Below are 18,467 nucleotides of genomic sequence, written 5' to 3'. Positions count from 1 at the left end.
TCAAAGATTGTGCTTTAAAAATGTCATTAGAAGGTAACAGCTATTTAAATATCCTTTTGCCTCCTGCTCCCAGATAACTCTTTTGGTTAAAAAAACAGAAATAATATAAACCTCACAGGTTAGAAGCACAGTCTTTTGATACTAGTGAGGTGAGAAGCTAGATGAACTTACATAGTAAGTGAGAGCGTTTATATTTCTTGGTCTTCTCCCTTGACCACTCCAAGTCTTTGACCTGCCAGAAATAGCAGTTATTTCCTCTGGAAGAAGCCAGTAATGGACACTTGTCAGTTGGCTTTGCCCAGAGCAGCAGTCCCTTTATTGGGGCCCTTTCGTTCCTCTTTTGGCTCTTTTTTCACAGTCATGGCAGGAGGTCTTTGGACACAGGATGTCTTCGTCTTAAGCTCTTCTTCACTATCTTTGCAAGATTCACTCTCGTAAACTTTTTCAGTTACTATGCAGCCTTCCTCATCCAAAAATGTGTTAGATTTCAGTACACGTTTTCGTTTTCTTTTGTTTTCTCCACTTGAACTCTTGACAGAAGGAGGCTCAGGCGCAGGCTCAGACTTCTGCATGGGATCAGGAGGTGGAGATACAGGAGGAGGTGGGGATGGTGACTTAGCTTTATAAGGCTCAGGAGAGTCTGGGAAGACTTCATCTTCACTGCTATCAGACTGAGGAAGTTTGATTCTTCGCCTCTTTTTCTTCATGATTTCAGTTTCCTTTGTTTCATCATCAGACAAATTCTACTCGCTTCCCCCATTTTTTTCCTTCTGCTGCATCTTAACAGGCTCTGCTTTTTTGCTGGATTTCTTCAGGTCTGCAGGAGTTGCCAGTTTTGGTTCAGTGACAGGCACTTGAGGTTGCTCCACTATTTTTTCTTCTTTCATAGCTTGTTCTGAATCCAAATTGACTTTAAGTTTATTCATAGCAGCTTTTCCAAAAAAAATTGCTCATCACATTCCCATTTCCTGGTACTTTGCTGCCTGTTGAAGATGCATTTGTTACTTCTTTAGTCTCTATTTTGGTCTCCTTGTTTGTATCTTGGCTTTTAGAAGCAGCTTTGGAGGCAAACATTCCCATGATTCCCTTGGGCTGCTGGGAAGCCTGTTTGGAGGCAGGTGGGCCATGACCATTGGTTGTCAGCTCATTACTGGCTTGTGTCTCACTGGATGCCTGAAGATTTGACTGTTCAAAATTGCTAGAAGATGAGGATTCTGTGGGAGCTCTAGGGACCGCAGCTGCACATTGTATGGCACTAAACTTGCTGCAGTTCTGCAAGTTGCTTTTAAGGATGTCATAGTCAGTATTGAACAGAGGCTCACTGTCCTTTAGCATAGCTTTCTGGATGCTGTACACATGGATGCTGGCAGTCACAGCTAGCTTGGACTTCACTGCTTCCAATTTATCTTCTCTCACTACTGCAACCTTGTGGCAGGAATGTCCATTCTGAATGATACTCCAGACACTAAATAGGTGACATGCATTTGGGCTCCTGAATTTTCCCTCCGTTTCCTTTCGACATAATCGTATAGCATCTGTTTGGCCTGGTTAACATGAATTCCTAGCGTATAGCTCAGCCATTTGTATGTCACAGTCTTGTTCTGGTCCGTGACGAACTCGTCTATATTCTCCAGATAAAGCTGGTCCGCCATCGTGCTGCAGCGCTGGTCCACGCCCGCTCCAAGCCCTTCTCTCAACCACAGCCACAGCTCCCGCTGGCTGGAAACAACTTCGCTTCCTCCCAGGTCGCGGGTCGTTTCCCACAGCAACGGAGGCGACGCGCTACAGCAGCCATCCGAGGGTCAAACTTGTCATGGAGACTGCCACAACATTCTTTTTAAATTTAAACAATTGTGAATTATTTTTCATCAACATAAATAAATATTTGCATATAAATTTAATACTCATCACAAATAGGACCTTGGGTTTTCAGTTACATTCACCAGGAGTTCTCTTATCCAGAAATAACCTTCATCACAACCGCACAACCTTCCACCTTCTTGGTGCCATATGAGTGACTTTTCCAACTCTGATCCCTCCCAAGATGAAGGCAGGGAGTCAAGGGTGTCAGGCAGAGAGAGTAGAAACTGTATTCTCATCATTTCCCTGCTGGATCCTGGAAAAATAAGAGATAAATACAAGGTTGAGTGCCCAAGTAATAAGCCATTTCCATCATTTTCCCATCATAAGTTATTACAGACTCAGGCATGTTTGTGTGTGTGTTTGATTAGACTTGAATACCAATTTCACAAAGAACAGCACTTGCAAGCATAAAGGGACCTGCAGAAGGTCCCTACATGATCCCCTTTCTGCGCCAGAGTCCTGTTAAGGGCCCAGGTCCTGCTCCTCCTGCAGTGTCCACACTCATCCTGTCTGCTCCTTCAGAAGGTCCCTGGACATCTCTGTGTTTGTCCTCCACATGACAGACCAGGATGCTGAAGCTGATAGGACCACTCATGGGTGTGACCTGAGCTGAGGTCCAGGCAGTCATGGTCGCCAGCCCTCAGCTGCATCCTGTTCCCTGAGTTCCTAGCACCTTCCACTCACAGGTCAGAGAATCTGCTGAGCTACTGCTGAGACCAAAAGCTCATGTGGCAGGTTTCCACCCAGGAAGGGAGGTTTTTGCTTTGGGATGCACCACTGTGTGAGGAGCCTGTAGATATTGCACACGGTAATATATACCAGTATCCTCAGGCTCCACCCTGCTGATCCTCAGTGTGAAATCTGTCTCTGACCCATGGCCACAGAACCTATCTGAGACCCCAGAGACATGGTTGGAACCAAATATATTTGACTCTGTGGAGCCTGGACTGGATTGTGCACAACCCAGTTCAAATATGTGTTTTCATTATTGTGTAGGAGACTCTGACTGGACCTGCAGGAGATGGAGGCTGGCTGCCCAGGGGTGATGGGCACAGAGAGAGTTGTCTGGGTCATAACAATAACCCCACTGTTCCTTTAAATGTCACAGAGTAATGCAAAGTTATGTAGAAACTTTAAGAAAAGCTTTCACATTTTTTGTATATTTAAGACTAAATTAATTTTTGTTTTTATTTATCCACTAAAAGTATTCATATACATAAAGAATTCAAAGGGAGTAAGCTCTAATAGCCTGTCTAGAATTTTCTTCAACATCCCCTCCTATTATGTGGCAAGTTTCATAAGAGCCAGTCCCTTGCTCCTTCTGGAAAACTCTCTCACATTGATTGACCTCTGCTGCCTCATCCTGGAGGTCAGACCTGCACATCTCTCATGTGGATAGAGCACACATGGGCAGAATGGGGTCACAGGGCTCCCCTCCACCCCTCTTCTCCTTCCTCATCCTCTCTGTCCTCACCAGGGATCCAGAGCAGCAGCAGCCCCATGAGCTGAGCAGGGAGCCTCATTTTGAGAAGCTGAGCTGAGGAGTCCTGGTGAGTCAAGGGCACGTTAGAGCTGAGCTTTTATGTCAGCCTTGCAGGAACGCTCTCCCCAGGGAGCAGCATACAAAAGACCTGGTGGGTGCTGGGTGGGGAGACTGAGGGAGGGAGGGGCCTCCTTTTGAGTCCAGGGACATCAAATGTCTTCTACAGTTGGAGGAAATAGAGCAGAGAAATAGCCCTCGGGGCCTGTGGTGTGGGCAGGAGGCCTCATCAAGAAACCCTCACTCTGTGAAGGGTCATGGTGCCCAGGGCTGGCCCTCCAAAGACAGCACAGATGCACAGATAGGGAGGTGGCCTTCAGGTCAGCCTCTGTGAGGAAATAACCATCCAGCTGTCTTCCTCTCAGCTGAGAAGACAATGTGACAAGTCCCACCTCACAAGTGTTGATGTTTGAAATTTCTTCCATCCACAGCATGCAGTTGAAGAAGTTCAAGGGCTTCTGGTGTCTGATGTTACCTGCAGAAATACAAGAGTATCAGTGACAGTTTAGATGTCACCTTTTACTGGCTCAGTAAATGAAATAATAGAAGTATCACAAGAAGCTGGTGGGAACAGAAATATTGTTTCAGCTGAAGATCAAGTAGCCCTGCTCAAGGACAAGGAGCATGTCCCCTGAGGTAGTCAATGTGAAGCTCCTGGGGCATGATCTGTAACTGATGGCCATGCTTTCCTAGTCATCTCCATGCATTTGACACTCAGAGCCACCAAACTTTTCCCAAGAGAGGGACCCCTGAGCCCACTGGACAGTGTGGACAGGGAAGATTCTGCATTGTTTCCTTCTTATAGATGATAGAGACATCCTTCCCCATGTGCTCCTCCTTGTCAGGGACACTAGGGAGCAGGTGCCACCACCCTGGGTTTTAACGTAGATTCCCTAGGTCAGAAGTGCACTCAGGTACTCTCCCCATGTTCAGGGGGTTCCATGTGCACTACTGTTCTCCTGGGACTGGCCCCAAGGTGTCTTGGGGAAAAGGTCATTTTCCCTGCACAGGGACAATTATTTCAGACCTCCTCATCCACAGGTGGGACAGAGTGAGTCTGTGTTGTGTTGGCCAACATGGCTGTGCTGCTTCTCTCCCCAGCCCAGGACCTCTGACAAACCCTCTTCACTGTGTGGAACTTGGGCCACCAGCAGCCAGGGACCCTGCCATGTGTCTCTTAGTTTAAATGAACCTCTGTAGCTGTCCTGCCCTGAGTGGGCAGCATCCTCTAAACCTGTGAAATGTGCCTGTTTTCAGTTTCCCCTGGATGCAGTCTTCCTGGGCTTTTTATGAATGAGCAGAAGGAATGGACATGAAGGAGAATGGGTTGGAACTCACTGGGCAGGAACAGGAAAAGTGCATAGTCTCAGAAAGTTCCAGAGCACAGGACCCCTTGGGATAAAGTGGTGGGCAGATCACTCCTGTGTCTTCTCCTTGCCCTAAGGACATCCTCAGGATATTTCCTGGTGAATCTCATGATTGCCCTGAACCATCTCAGTTGCAGTTTTGATCTGGTTATCTCCACTGATTTCCACGAATTATACCTGATTTACTTATAAAGATATTTTCTAGGTAAGTAGACCTCCCTTTTCCATGACTATACTTCAGTGCCCTATTTACTATTTTAAAAGCTCCTATTGGTGCATTGGACCTCTGCAAAACAGATGGTTCCCTAGGCACAATCTGCAGGTCTGGGATACACTCTGCTCCTTCTTAGTCCCTGTTGTCCCCTCTTTCCCTCTCTTCCATCCTCACCCCTCCCTCTTCTCTCCTGTCCTTTTGTTTATTAATCTGCTCCTTTGTCATTTGTGGGCTCTAGATATCTGTGGAGCTGGGCTCACTGCTGTGCTGTGCTGTGTGTGTCCAAGCACATGGTATCATGTGGTGCATTCCTTCCACATTTCCTCCCTGTCCAAGTCCCCTGACTCCACCATGCGACCAGCACACTGGTTTCATTAATGAGGTTCTTGGCATCAAATTTAACTAGTGAGATCAAAATAAACACACAGACTCAGTTACCTTTTTCTATAACCAGGTCCCAGATGGCTCCCCTGTTTGGTTCCCACCTCAAACCACCGGGTAGGGCAGCAAGGATTACTCAGGGCTAGCAGGAGAGAGAGAGAGAGGGAGCCCGCCAGGGAACAAGAAATTCAGGGGAGAATTACATCCAATGAAGGTTGAGGGGGGCCGCACTCTAAGGTCAGGGTCAGTGATTGGCCCCTGGGGTCAGTGGTCAGTCACACCCCCACACGGACAAGCTCTCGCACCAGGAGAGGGCCGGGAAAGCTTCGACACAGTTTAGCCAGAGCGCCTCAGACCCAAACTGGGAGTTGCCCAGTCACGTATGAGAATGGCTCCCCACATATTCCCTCTTTCTTTTCTTAAAAATGAGGTGGTGGTGGCGGGCCACTCTTTGGAATTCCTGTATTCTTGTTCTGAAGACTCGCCATCCTATAATTACAACACAAAAGAGAAGTAACAGCAAAGAGAATAATCCAGTAATTTACCAGGCCTAGTGTTTAAGAATATTTCCAGGGTTGAATCCATTCAACTCCTTCAATATTTGGTTGGCCAAAGAAGAAGGATCTGAAAAATCAGCTCTATTATTTTGAATGTCTTGGATATGGTGATGAAGTTCCAGAATATCCAAGCTATTATTACTATTTTGCCAAATATCTAACAAATGGTTTTTAACCTTCTGCCAGTCCCAGAGAGAAGCATTGTACTTGGCAGCTGTAACACACACATACTTATAATTAGCATGCCATTTAAGCGTTTCTTTAAATTTTAAGGCTGAAAGTTCATTACCTATGTCTATAACAGTCTCCTCTAAGGCATTTAATTTCGTTTCAATCCTTTCATCAATATTTACTTGATTACGCAGAACCTTGGAAGTATTTTGAGCTAAATTATTAAGAAATTTTGCATGCTGAATATTCTGAGACAATGTCAGAGACGCAGAGACAGTGGAGGCAATAAAAGAGACTAGCGCCAAAATACCAACAATTATAACTCCAATAGCACATTTCGGTCTTGCTAGCTGGGCATGAATTTGCTGCAAGACTTGTAAACCAGTATCAGCATAACATGGCTCTGAAATATTCGCAGGTAATAAAATGAAAGAGGGCTGATGAAGTATCAGCACTCCTTTTCCTCCATTATACCTAGTAATACAATTGGTTAGGTTACATTTATTACAAGTAACAAAATATCTGTCATCTATCCATTTAACTTTTACATTTCCAATAATTAAAACATAAGAAGATTGGACATAGGCTCGTAAGCCACAGCAAGATCCCTCTTTACAGTTCTTGCCAACAATTTTTGGTAAGGGCTTGTCTGTAAATGTAAGAATTCTGATGCAGCAATTAAATGCCAAACATCCTTTTGAATACCACCTTCAGTATAAGTCAAAATATTACTAACAAATCCTGCAGGTGTCATAGCAGAATTTCTTTGTAATTGTCTCTTATCAATTTTTGGAGACCAGTCTAAAATATACCCACTATCTTTAGACACCTTATGTTGTACAGGAAAAGTATTTACACAATCCATCCATCTAGGAAAGGTGCCAATCTCAATTGTAGAACTATTTGGACAGTGGGGTATCTTTGGAGGTTTTGCAGAAATGACTGGCTTGTTATGGGAAAGTCCCATCTTAATTACTGATCTAGTATAAGGTTTTAAGTCCCCATAAATAGAATTATTTGTCAGTCTAGGTCTACCAATTGCTGTCTTTTCTTTGAATGATACCTTCAGACAGCCAGCATGTTTATCGTGTGACCAACACAAAGGTAATTGGGCACTGTAGCCAGAATAATTAAATATAGTCACATGATTGGGAGTAATATGAGTATCTGTAAATCATTCCATCATAAATGAGTCATTAGTAAATACTGGAATAGATTCTTCAGTCCACAGAGCTGGGTGTACCAGGGGTGGATCTTGGAAATATGTCCAGTAAGTGTCTATCTGATTCCCCTTTACCTGACAGCCCAGCAGGGCAATTGCTGTTGCTACCATCATCACTGGGGTCCTGTTGTTTCCTAGGAGTCGAAGTATTTGGGAAGCCTGTGTTGTTAGATTCTTTATGTCTTCCCATGAAATCAGCTTTTCAGCTGGGTCAATCTGGTGTTTCTTCATCTTTTTTTGATATATCTTCCTTTTGGATAGGGGCTCCTCTGGGTCAATTCTCAGTCGCTTGAATCTGGGTTCTATCTCTTTCATGTCTGATTGAAAGTTCAGGCATGCAAATAGGATGAAAAGCACCTTCTGGAAATATACAAGCATGACCTTTGCCCCACATAATCACTGGGTCTGGGCCTTTCCATTGACTGATCTGTAAATCTTTCCACAAAACTCTGCCTAAAGGGCCTGTTACTGAGGGAGATATTTGCCTCTTAGCAGCAGTGTGACCTTCATTGTCACAGTTTAAAAAAATTTAAAACAAACAAAGCATGATTAAGGCTATTTTGGGGAGTCATAACGGTATTTCCCACCCTTTAATTTTTGTAATTGAAGCTTAATAGATAAATGAGCTCGTTCCACAATGGCTTGACCTTGGGGGTTATAAGGAATTCCTGTTTTATGGTCAATTTGAAACTCTTGGCAAAATTGTTGAAAAGAAGAGCTTACGTAAGCTGGAGCATTATCTGTTTTAATCTGCATAGGGCACCCTAACACAGAAAAAGCTGCTAAGCAATGAGAAATTACATGTTGAGTATTTTCCTTAGTACGTGCTGTGCCAAAAATAAATCTAGAATAAGTGTCCACTATGACATGCACATAACATTGCTTACCAAATTGAGGAATATGAGTTACATCTATTTGCCATATTTGATTTGGTTTTAATCAAGAAGGATCTCCCACTGATGGCAGAGATGGAGTGTGAATAACACACTTTGGGCATTGGTTTACAATCTGACGAGTTTGTTTTCTGGTAATATTAAATTTTTTACATAAGCTAGAAGCATTTTGATGATGTAAGGAATGGGAAGCTAGTGCACAGTCATATGAAGACATCTGTTGACAGAAAGTTACTAATTTATCAATTCTGTCATTACCTGAAACTAAAGGTCCTGGAAGATTAGTATGAGCTCATATGTGTCCTATGAAACATGGGTATTTTTGCATTAACACTGCCTTCGGTAACTTATACAATAATTCAAATAACTCTTGTGATGAAGTATACCCAATAACTGAACTTTCTATATTTTTAGTAACTCTGACTGCATATAAGCTTTCAGAATAAATATTAATAGGCTCATTTGAAAAGTAATTTAAGGCACAAATCAGAGCTTGAAGCTCTGTTCTTTGGGCAGAAGTATAAGAAGCTTGTATTACCTCTGTGTGAACTCGACTATAAAAACCTGTTTTACCCTAGCTAGAACCATCAGTGAACACCGATAAAGCTTCATCTATAGGATGTGCATGTACAATCTTTGGAAAAATAAATGACATTAATGATGTAAATTGTATAATCTTATCACGAGATAATGGCTATCTATCTGGCCAGGAAAATCAGCAAAAGTTATCTGCCATAAGCTAGAAGTTTGAAGAAGCCAATTAGTCTGTTGAACAAAAATGGAAGGATTATGATATCAGGCTCAGATCCAATTAATTGTAAAATCCTAGTTCTACCCTTAATTACTAATTGAGCTATGGAATCATGAAAAGGAATTAATGTTTTTTGAGGGGAGTGGGATAAATAAATCCACTCAATAACTCCTAATCTTTGCCATATGGCTCCTGTTGGGGTATGCTCAGATGGAAATATTAATAAATACACTATTTCCTTAGGATCAACTCTAGTAAGTTCTGCATTTTTAATTGCATGTTCAGCTCTCCTTAAAGGTGTTCTAGCCTCTAAGGTTAGCTGACATGGAGTGGTTGGAGAAGGATTTCCTTGTAATATCTGAAATAAAGAACTTAACTCAGAAGTAGTTTGTTTTAAGAATGGCCTCAGCCAATTAATATCTCTTAATAGCTTTTGAAAATCATTAAGGGTATGTAACTCCTTAACTCTTATCTGAAGATTTTGAGGACAGATTGTACATCCTTGAATTATCTGACGTAGATATTGAAAGGGAGGCACCTTTTGAATTTTTTGAGGAGCAATGCATAAACCCATTGCTGTAAGCAAAGTCTCTAACTGCGTAAAAATTTCTGAAAGTACCTCTGGATTAGCATGAGCCAATAATATATCATCCATAAAATGAATAATATATGCATCAGGAAAGCTATTTCTTATGGGATCTATCACCTGGTCAACGTATTTTTGGCACAGGGTAGGACTATTACACATTCCCTGGGGGAGTACTTTCCAGCAATATCTTTTAACAGGTTCATTAAAATTAATCGCTGAGACAGTGAAAGCAAATCTTTCACAATCTCCAGGATGTAACCTTATAGAGGAAAAAACAGTCTTCTAAATCTATTACCATCAAGCTTTAGTCTAAAGGGATGGTTGTGGGGGAGGGAAGTCCTGGCTGTAATGATCCCATAGGCCGAATTGCATGATTTATTGCCCTTAAATCCTGTAGCAAGCTCCAATTTCCTGACTTTTTCTTAATAACAAAAATAGGTGTGTTCCAAGGACTAAGTGTCGGTTCCTATGTGACCAGCCTGAAGTTGTTCCTCAACTAACCTATGAATTATTTTAAGCTTTTCCCCTGAGATGGGTCACTGAGAAATCCATATAGGCTCCTCTGTGAGCCAGGTGATTTTTTCAGCTGTCTTAGGGATTGGGGAAGTACTCCGGGCCCCTAGTAAAAATGTTGGCTTGGAGCATTTACTAATCTTTGTTGTGGAGAATGATTTGTAAACAGATACTCTTCCTGATGGGTCTCCTTATCATCTCCAGGAAAATACCTCTGATTAACTTCCTCAATTGACCTTATAGAATTTGAAGTAACTAATAACAATCCCATTTTGGCTAAAATATCCCTTCCCCATAGGTTAGCTGGTAAAGACTCTAACACATAAGGCTTAAATACTCCACTGTTCCCATCGGAATCTTCCCAATGGAGATAGTTGGCACTTTGAGTGGGCTGTGAAACCTGTCCTATTCCCTCTAGGTTAGCTGGTGCTACATGTAAGGGCCAGTTTCTAGCCCAGAATCTACTAGAAAAGACAGAGATATAAGCTCCTGTGTCTACAATTCCTAGGAACATTTTTTTATTAATTTTAAATTCTAATAAAGGGCATTTTTGTCACACTAACTGCGACCAGTACACGCTGTCTGGCGGTTTAGAAACTGAATTTACTGGCAGGTGTCTCATTGGGTAATAAAATCAATTGGGTAAATGTATCCTTTGGAGTGAGCCTTAGGGAATAATTGGACCTTACAGTAACATTTAATTGTCCTTTAAAATTTGAATCTACAGGTTGAGAGGAAGATGGCGGCTGGGAATGAGTGAGCCGCTCTGTGCTCCGCGCCACCGCCGCCGCAGCGTATGTTGCTGCTTCTTAAAAGAAGAAGTAAAGATCATCAAAGGACATCTGTCGACAAGGATTCAGCACCGTGTCAAGAAAAGGGCCTAGATGGAGTGAATCCGCCACGACTTCAGCTCGAGCAGTAAGGCTGCAGCCCCCGAGCTGCCAGGCTCCCTGGGCCCCTTCTCACTCCCCTCTCCGCCTCTCTGCTTCGCTTCTCCCCCGCCATCTCTCCTCCCACGCTCACTCCCTAAATCTAGATCTCAATCTCTTTCCCCCACCCCACCCGCTCTCTCGTGTGCCCAGTACCCGGCCCGCGCGGGCCCCGAGGCGCTGCCTCCCCTCCCCCAGCCCGCACCCCCTCCACGGGGGTCCCGAAGGCCACAGCTTTGCCGCCACCACCGCCGCCGCTGCAGCCACCGCCGCTGCCGCCACCGCTTTCCGCAGAGCACCTTAGAACAGACTCTTAACCGAGTAAAATGGAACAGCTGATAAGATGAGTGACAATTTAAAATCTAAATGATCCAACATGGCGGTGGACGCGGAGAGATCAAGTCTCTAACCCCTTCAGCTGCACGGGCATAGGGAGAAGTAAACTGTCAAAATACTGTTCGCTCAGGACCACTAGGCACGGTTGAGCTGAAGTGGACCCCGGGCGAACGGTCTAGCCTTCTCAGAACACACCGAGCCCGAATTGGCTGCATTCTAGCTCAGGTTCGCCTGCTTCATGGACTCAACACTAATGATCCCACTGAAATAACTAGTCGGCCCACCTGAACTCAAAGAGGTAAAAGCCAACTGAGCACCACAGCCAGACCCAGGGAATCAGGAGTGACGCAGGACTAGCGGCGCAGGACTCCCAGCTATTGCTATCACCAGTGCTGACAACAGGTCCCTTGCACCAGCTATCAGGGGAGTTGCTGCTACCTGAGGGCAAACAAATTCGCTGGGGGCCCTCAGCCCCAAGCCCTACAAACTTAGGGTCTGAGGGAGGCAAACAGAAAGGGTGTGCCCAGGCACCCATGAAAACAGGGCTCCCAGGAGCAGCAGACCTGGCGTGTAGTCAGTATTGTGGTGAGTGTCACAGGTGAGCGGGGCCTGGCTTGAGGAACCACAAGAGAAGGCCCTAGGCACTCAGGATTAGAGACCCACACAGTCTGGGAAGAAGAGCTGAGGCACAGTGATTGGTTCCCACCTATCAAGAAGAAAAGCCTGGCCCAGTGGGCATAGCTCCACCAACTGGATGAGAAGTTAATCGAGCTATATGACTGCATTTATTATTATTATGATTTTTTTTAATGATTATTATTAGTATTTTTTTATTTTATTTTCACTTTTTGTTGTTGATGTAGTTGTTGTTCTTTAACATTCCTATTAATGGTTTCAATTTTTTTAAATTCTTTTTATTTTATTAGTATTACTATTATTTTTTAAACTTTAATTTCCATTTTTTTACTATCATTATAAAATTTTTTCTTTTTTTCTTTTTTTTTGTTGGTTTTAAATTTTTATTTTTTTTCGTTTCTTCTTTCTTTCTTTTCACTTTTTTTTTCTTTTGTCTTCTCACTTCTTTCAATTTTCCTATTCCACCTTCCTTGAATTCTACCTGCCTACACTCATTCTCTTTAGTGACTTCTTCCCTCCCCTTCTAATATCTCTCCTCCCCAGTATCACACTAATTGGAGGAGGATCACAGCCACTACCTGCCCTGAAAGGGTGATTTTTCAACTATACAAGAGCAATATAATTAAATAGAGGGGTAAAGTATCAAAGACACAACAATTTCACCAAGCAGAAAGAAACGCCAGCAGTATGAAACGACAAGGAAAGAAAGGACCACAGGCAATGCAGGTCAACTCAACTTTAGAAGAGGTAATAGCTGCAACAGATGGAATGTCAGATAGAGAGCACAGGACATACATGCTTCAGATGATCTGGAGTCTCAAGGAAGACATGAGACAGCAAAATCAGACAATGAAAGATCATATTGACAAGAAAATCCAGGAAATAAAAGATCAATTTCACAGGGAGATAGAGGTAATAAAAAACAAACAAATAGAAATACTAGAGATGCAGGAATCAATAAACCAACTTAAAAACTCAATTGAGAATACTACCAGCAGAGTTGATCACTTAGAAGATAGAACATCAGACAATGAAGACAGAATATTTCAACTTGAAAAGAACATAGATAGCTCAGCAAGTCTACTAAGAAACCATGAGCAGAACATTCAAGAGCTATGGGATAATATCAAAAGACCAAACTTAAGAGTCATTGGGATACAGGAAGGCACAGAGCTCCAAACCAAAGGATTAAGCAATCTATTCAGTGAAATAATACAAGAAAACTTCCCAGACTTGAAGAATGAGACAAAATCCCAAATCCTAGAAGCCTACAGGACGCCGAATGTGCAAAATCATAAGAGATCCACACCTAGACACATTATAATGAAGATGTCCAACATACAGAATAAGGAGAGAATTTTAAAAGCTACAAGGGAAAGGAAGCAGATTACATTTAGGGGTAAACCAATCAGGATAACAGCTGATCTCTCAACACAGACTCTAAAAGCTAGAAGATCCTGGAATAACATATTTCAAACACTTAAAGAAAATGGATTCCAACCAAGAATCGTGTATCCGGCGAAATTAAGCTTCAGATTAGAAGATGAAATGAAAACCTTCCACGATAAACAAAAGTTAAAAGAATTCGCAGCTAGAAAACCATCTCTTCAAAAAATCCTTGGCAAAACATTACAGGAAGAGGAAATGGAAAATAACATTGATAACCAACAATGGGAGGTAGGACAGTAAAGGGGGGAAAGTAGTCAAAGAGGATAACAAATCAGGTATAGTAACATCAATAAACAAATATGGATAGAAGAACAAACCATATCTCAATAATAACCCTAAATGTTAATGGCTTAAACTCACCAATTAAGAGACACAGGCTAGTAGAATGGATCACAAAACAAGACCCAACAATATGCTGTCTACAGGAGACGCATCTGATAGGAAAAGATGTACATAGACTGAAGGTGAAAGGTTGGGAAAAATCATATCACTCATATGGACCACGGAAACAAGCAGGAGTGTCCATACTCATATCTAATAAAATAGATTTCAAGCCAAAGCTAATCAAAAGGGATAAAGAAGGACACTTCATACTGCTCAAGGGAACCATACACCAACAAGACATAACAATCATAAATATATATGCCCCAAATAATGGTGCAGCCGTGTTTATCAAGCAAACTCTTCTCAAGTTCAAGAGTCTAATAGACCACCATACAATAATCATGGGAGACTTCAACACACCTCTCTCACCACTGGACAGATCTTCCAAACAAAAGTTAAATAAGGAAACTATAGAACTCAATAACACAATTAACAACCTAGACTTAATTGACATATATAGACTATACCACCCAACATCAAGTTGCTACACTTTTTTCTCAGCAGCACATGGAACCTTCTCAAAAATAGACCATATACTATGTCACAGGGCAACTCTTAGACAATACAAAGAGGTAGAGATAATACCATGCATCTTGTCTGATCATAATGGAATGAAACTGAAAATCAATGATAAAAGAAGAAAGGAAAAATCAAGCATCACCTGGAGAATGAACAATAGGTTGCTGAGTGATCAATGGGTTTTAGAAGACATCAAGGAGGAAATTAAAAAATTCCTAGAGTTAAATGAAAACACAGACACAACATATCGGAATCTATGTGACACATTGAAAGCAGTTCTAAGAGGAAAATTCATTGCTTGGAGTTCATTCCTCAAAAAAAGAAAAAACCAACAAATAAATGATCTCATACTTCATCTCAAAATCCTAGAAAAAGAAGAGCAAAACAACAGCAAAAGAAGTAGAAGGCAAGAAATAATTAAAATCAGAGCTGAAATTAATGAAATTGAAACAAAAGAAACAATTGAAAAAATTGACAAAACTAAAAGCTGGTTCTTTGAAAAAATAAATAAAATTGACAGACCCTTAGCCATGCTAACGAAGAGAAGAAGAGAGAGAACCCAAATTACTAGCATACGGGATGAAAAAGGCAATATCACAACAGACACTTCAGAAATACAGAAGATAATAAGAAAGTACTTTGAATCCTTATACTCCAATAAAATAGAAGATAGTGAAGGCATAGATAAATTCCTTGAGTCTTATGATCTGCCCAGATTGAGCCAGGAGGATATAGACAACCTAAACAGACCAATAACAATAGAGGAAATAGAAGAAACCATCAAAAGACTACCAACTAAGAAAAGCCCAGGACCGGATGGGTATACAGCAGAGTTTTACAAAACCTTTAAACAGGAACTAACACCAATACTTTTCAAGCTATTACAGGAAGTAGAAAAAGAGGGAGAACTTCCAAATTAATTCTACGAGGCCAACATCACCCTGATTCCGAAACCAGACAAAGACACTTCAAAGAAAGAAAACTACAGACCAATATCTCTAATGAACCTTGATGCAAAAATCCTCAATAAAATTCTGGCGAATCGGATTCAAATACATATCAAAAAAATTATACACCATGATCAAGTAGGATTCATCCCTGGTATGCAAGGTTGGTTCAATATACGGAAATCAATAAATGTTATCCACCACATCAATAGACTTAAAAACAAGAACCATATGATCATCTCGATAGATGCAGAAAAAGCTTTCGACAAAGTACAGCATCCCTTTATGTTCAAAACTCTAGAAAAATTAGGGATAACTGGATCATACCTCAACATTGTAAAAGCAATCTATGATAAGCCACAGGCCAGCATCATTCTGAATGGAGAAAAATTGAAGGCATTCCCTCTAAGATCTGGTACAAGACAGGGATGCCATCTCTCGCCACTTCTGTTCAACATAGTCCTCGAAACACTGGCCAGAGCAATTAGGCAGACAAAAGAAATTAAAGGCATAAAAATAGGAAAAGAAGAACTTAAATTATCACTATTTGCAGATGATATGATTCTATACCTAGCAGACCCAAAAGGGTCCACAAAGAAGCTATTAGAGCTAATAAATGAATTCAGCAAAGTGGCAGGATATAAGATCAACACGCATAAATCAAAGGCATTCCTGTATATGAGCGACAAATCCTCTGAAACGGAAATGAGGACAACTACTCCATTCACAATATCCCCCCAAAAAATAAAATACTTGGGAATCAACCTAACAAAAGAGGTGAAAGATTTATACAATGAAAATTCAGAACCCTAAAGAAAGACATAGAAGAAGACCTTAGAAGATGAAAAAATATACCCTGCTCATGGATAGGCAGAACTAACATCATCAAAATGGCGATATTACCAAAAGTCCTATATAAGTTCAATGCAATGCCAATCAAAATCCCAACAGCATATCTTATAGAAATCGATAAAAGAATCATGAAATTCATATGGAATAATAAAAGACCCAGAATAGCAAAAGCAACTCTAAGCAGGTAGTGTGAATCAGGCGGTATAGCGATACCAGACTTCAAACTATACTACAGAGCAATAGTAACAAAAACAGCATGGTACTGGTACCAAAACAGGCGGGTGGACCAATGGTACAGAATAGAGGACACAGTAACCAATCCACAAAACTACAACTATCTTATTTTTGATAAAGGGGCTAAAAGCATGCAATGGAGGAAGGATAGCATCTTCAACAAATGGTGCTGGGAAAACTGGAAATCCATTTGCACCAAAATGAATCTGAATCCCTATCTCTCGCCGTGCACAAAAGTTAACTCAAAATGGATCAAGGAGCTTGATATTAAATCAGAGACATGGCATCTGATAGAAGAAAAAGTTGGTTATGATCTACACGCTGTGGGATCGGGCTCCAAATTCCTCAATAGGACACCCATAGCGCTAGAGTTAACAACTAGAATCAACAAATGGGACTTACTCAAACTAAAAAGTTTTTTCTCAGCAAAAGAAACAATAAGAGAGATAAACAGGGAGCCTACATCCTGGGAACAAATCTTTACTCCACACACTTCAGATAGAGCCCTAATAACCAGAATATACAAAGAACTCAAAAAATTAGACAATAAGATAACAAATAACCCAATAAATAAATGGGCCAAGGACCTGAACAGACACTTCTCAGAGGAGGACATACAATCAATCAACGCGTACATGAAAAAATGCTCACCATCACTAGCAGTCAGAGAAATGCAAATCAAAACTACCCTAAGATACCATCTCACTCCAGTAAGACTGGCAGCCATTAGGAAGTCAAACAACAATAAGTGCTGGAGAGGATGCGGGGAAAAGGGCACTCTTGTTCATTGCTGGTGGGACTGCAAATTGGTGCAGCCAATTTGGAAAGCAGTATGGAGATTTCTCGGAAAGCTGGGAATGGAACCACCATTTGACCCAGCTATTCCCCTTCTCGGTCTATTCCCTAAAGCCCTAACAAGAGCATGCTACAGGGACACTGCTACATCGATGTTCATAGCAGCTCAATTCACGATAGCAAGACTGTGGAACCAGCCTAGATGCCCTTCAATAGATGAATGGATAAAAAAAATGTGGCATTTATATACTATGGAGTATTATTCTGCATTAAAAAATGGCAAAATCATAGAATTTGGAGGGAAATGGATGGCATTAGAGCAGATTATGCTAAGTGAAGCTAGTCAATCTTTAAAAAACAAATACCAAATGACTCCTTTGATATAAGGGGAGTAAACAAGGACAGGGTAGGGATGAAGAGCTTGAGAAGAAGATTTACATTAAACAGGGATGAGAGGTGGGAGGGAAAGGGAGTGAGAAGGGAAATTGCATGGAAATGGAAGGCGATCCTCAGGGATATACAAAATGTCATACAAGAGGAAAGGAGGGGTAAGACAAGATAATACAAATGGAAGAAATGATTTACAGTAGAAGGGGTAGAGAGAGAAAAGGGGAGGGGAGGGGAGGGGAGGGGAGGGGAGGGGGGATAGTAGAGAATAGGACAGACATCAGAATACATCAGACACTAGAAAGGCAATATGTCAATCAATGGAAGGGAAACTGATGTGATACAGCAATTTGTATATGGGGTAAAAGGGGGAGTTCATAATCCACGTGAATCAAACCATGTAATATGATGTATTAAGAACTATGTAATGTTATGAACGACCAATAAAAAAAAATTAAAAAAAAAATAAAATAAAATAAAATTTGAATCTATCACACCAGGTATCACCTCAATGGCTCCCTTTAAATTATTATGTCCCCAAATTAAACATATAGTATTATCAGGAAGCGGCCCGAAAATCCCAGTAGGGATTTGTTTTGGCCCTGTTTCAGGATTCAATTCAACTGTCCTTGAAGGTCCTAAGAAAACTGTCTGCAATCTACATTCCGGTAAAAATCGTTGCTGATTATTTCTGTGTACAAAGCTACAGTTCCCCTCCCACAGTGATACAGGCCATGACAAAAACCTCCCAGGGAGCAGAAGTGTGAGGCTGGGCTGCCCCAGCTGCTCCTCCTGCTGCCTCTACTTGCTGAGGGCACTGCTCAGGGGCACCAGGATCCCAAGGCCACTGAGGGAGAAGGGGTTTCTAGGCCTGGAGAAGTTCCTCTGCACCCAGTTTGTTTCTCCTTGTCAGCCCCAGCACTCAGTCTTGAATTGGT

The 18,467-nt window shown here is 41.7% G+C and overlaps 1 pseudogene; it reads right to left on the bottom strand.

Annotated features, from left to right (window-relative positions):
* Window positions 1–248: 248 nt before the first annotated feature.
* LOC144249822 (DNA polymerase delta subunit 3 pseudogene) lies at window positions 249–1,652 on the bottom strand (annotated as a pseudogene).
* Window positions 1,653–18,467: the final 16,815 nt, after the last annotated feature.

Source organism: Urocitellus parryii, chromosome 12 (genome assembly GCF_045843805.1).
Source record: "Urocitellus parryii isolate mUroPar1 chromosome 12, mUroPar1.hap1, whole genome shotgun sequence".
Classification (NCBI taxonomy): domain Eukaryota; kingdom Metazoa; phylum Chordata; class Mammalia; order Rodentia; family Sciuridae; genus Urocitellus; species Urocitellus parryii.
Note: the sequence above shows the minus strand (reverse complement) of the source record. Positions and strands in the feature narration are given on the sequence as shown.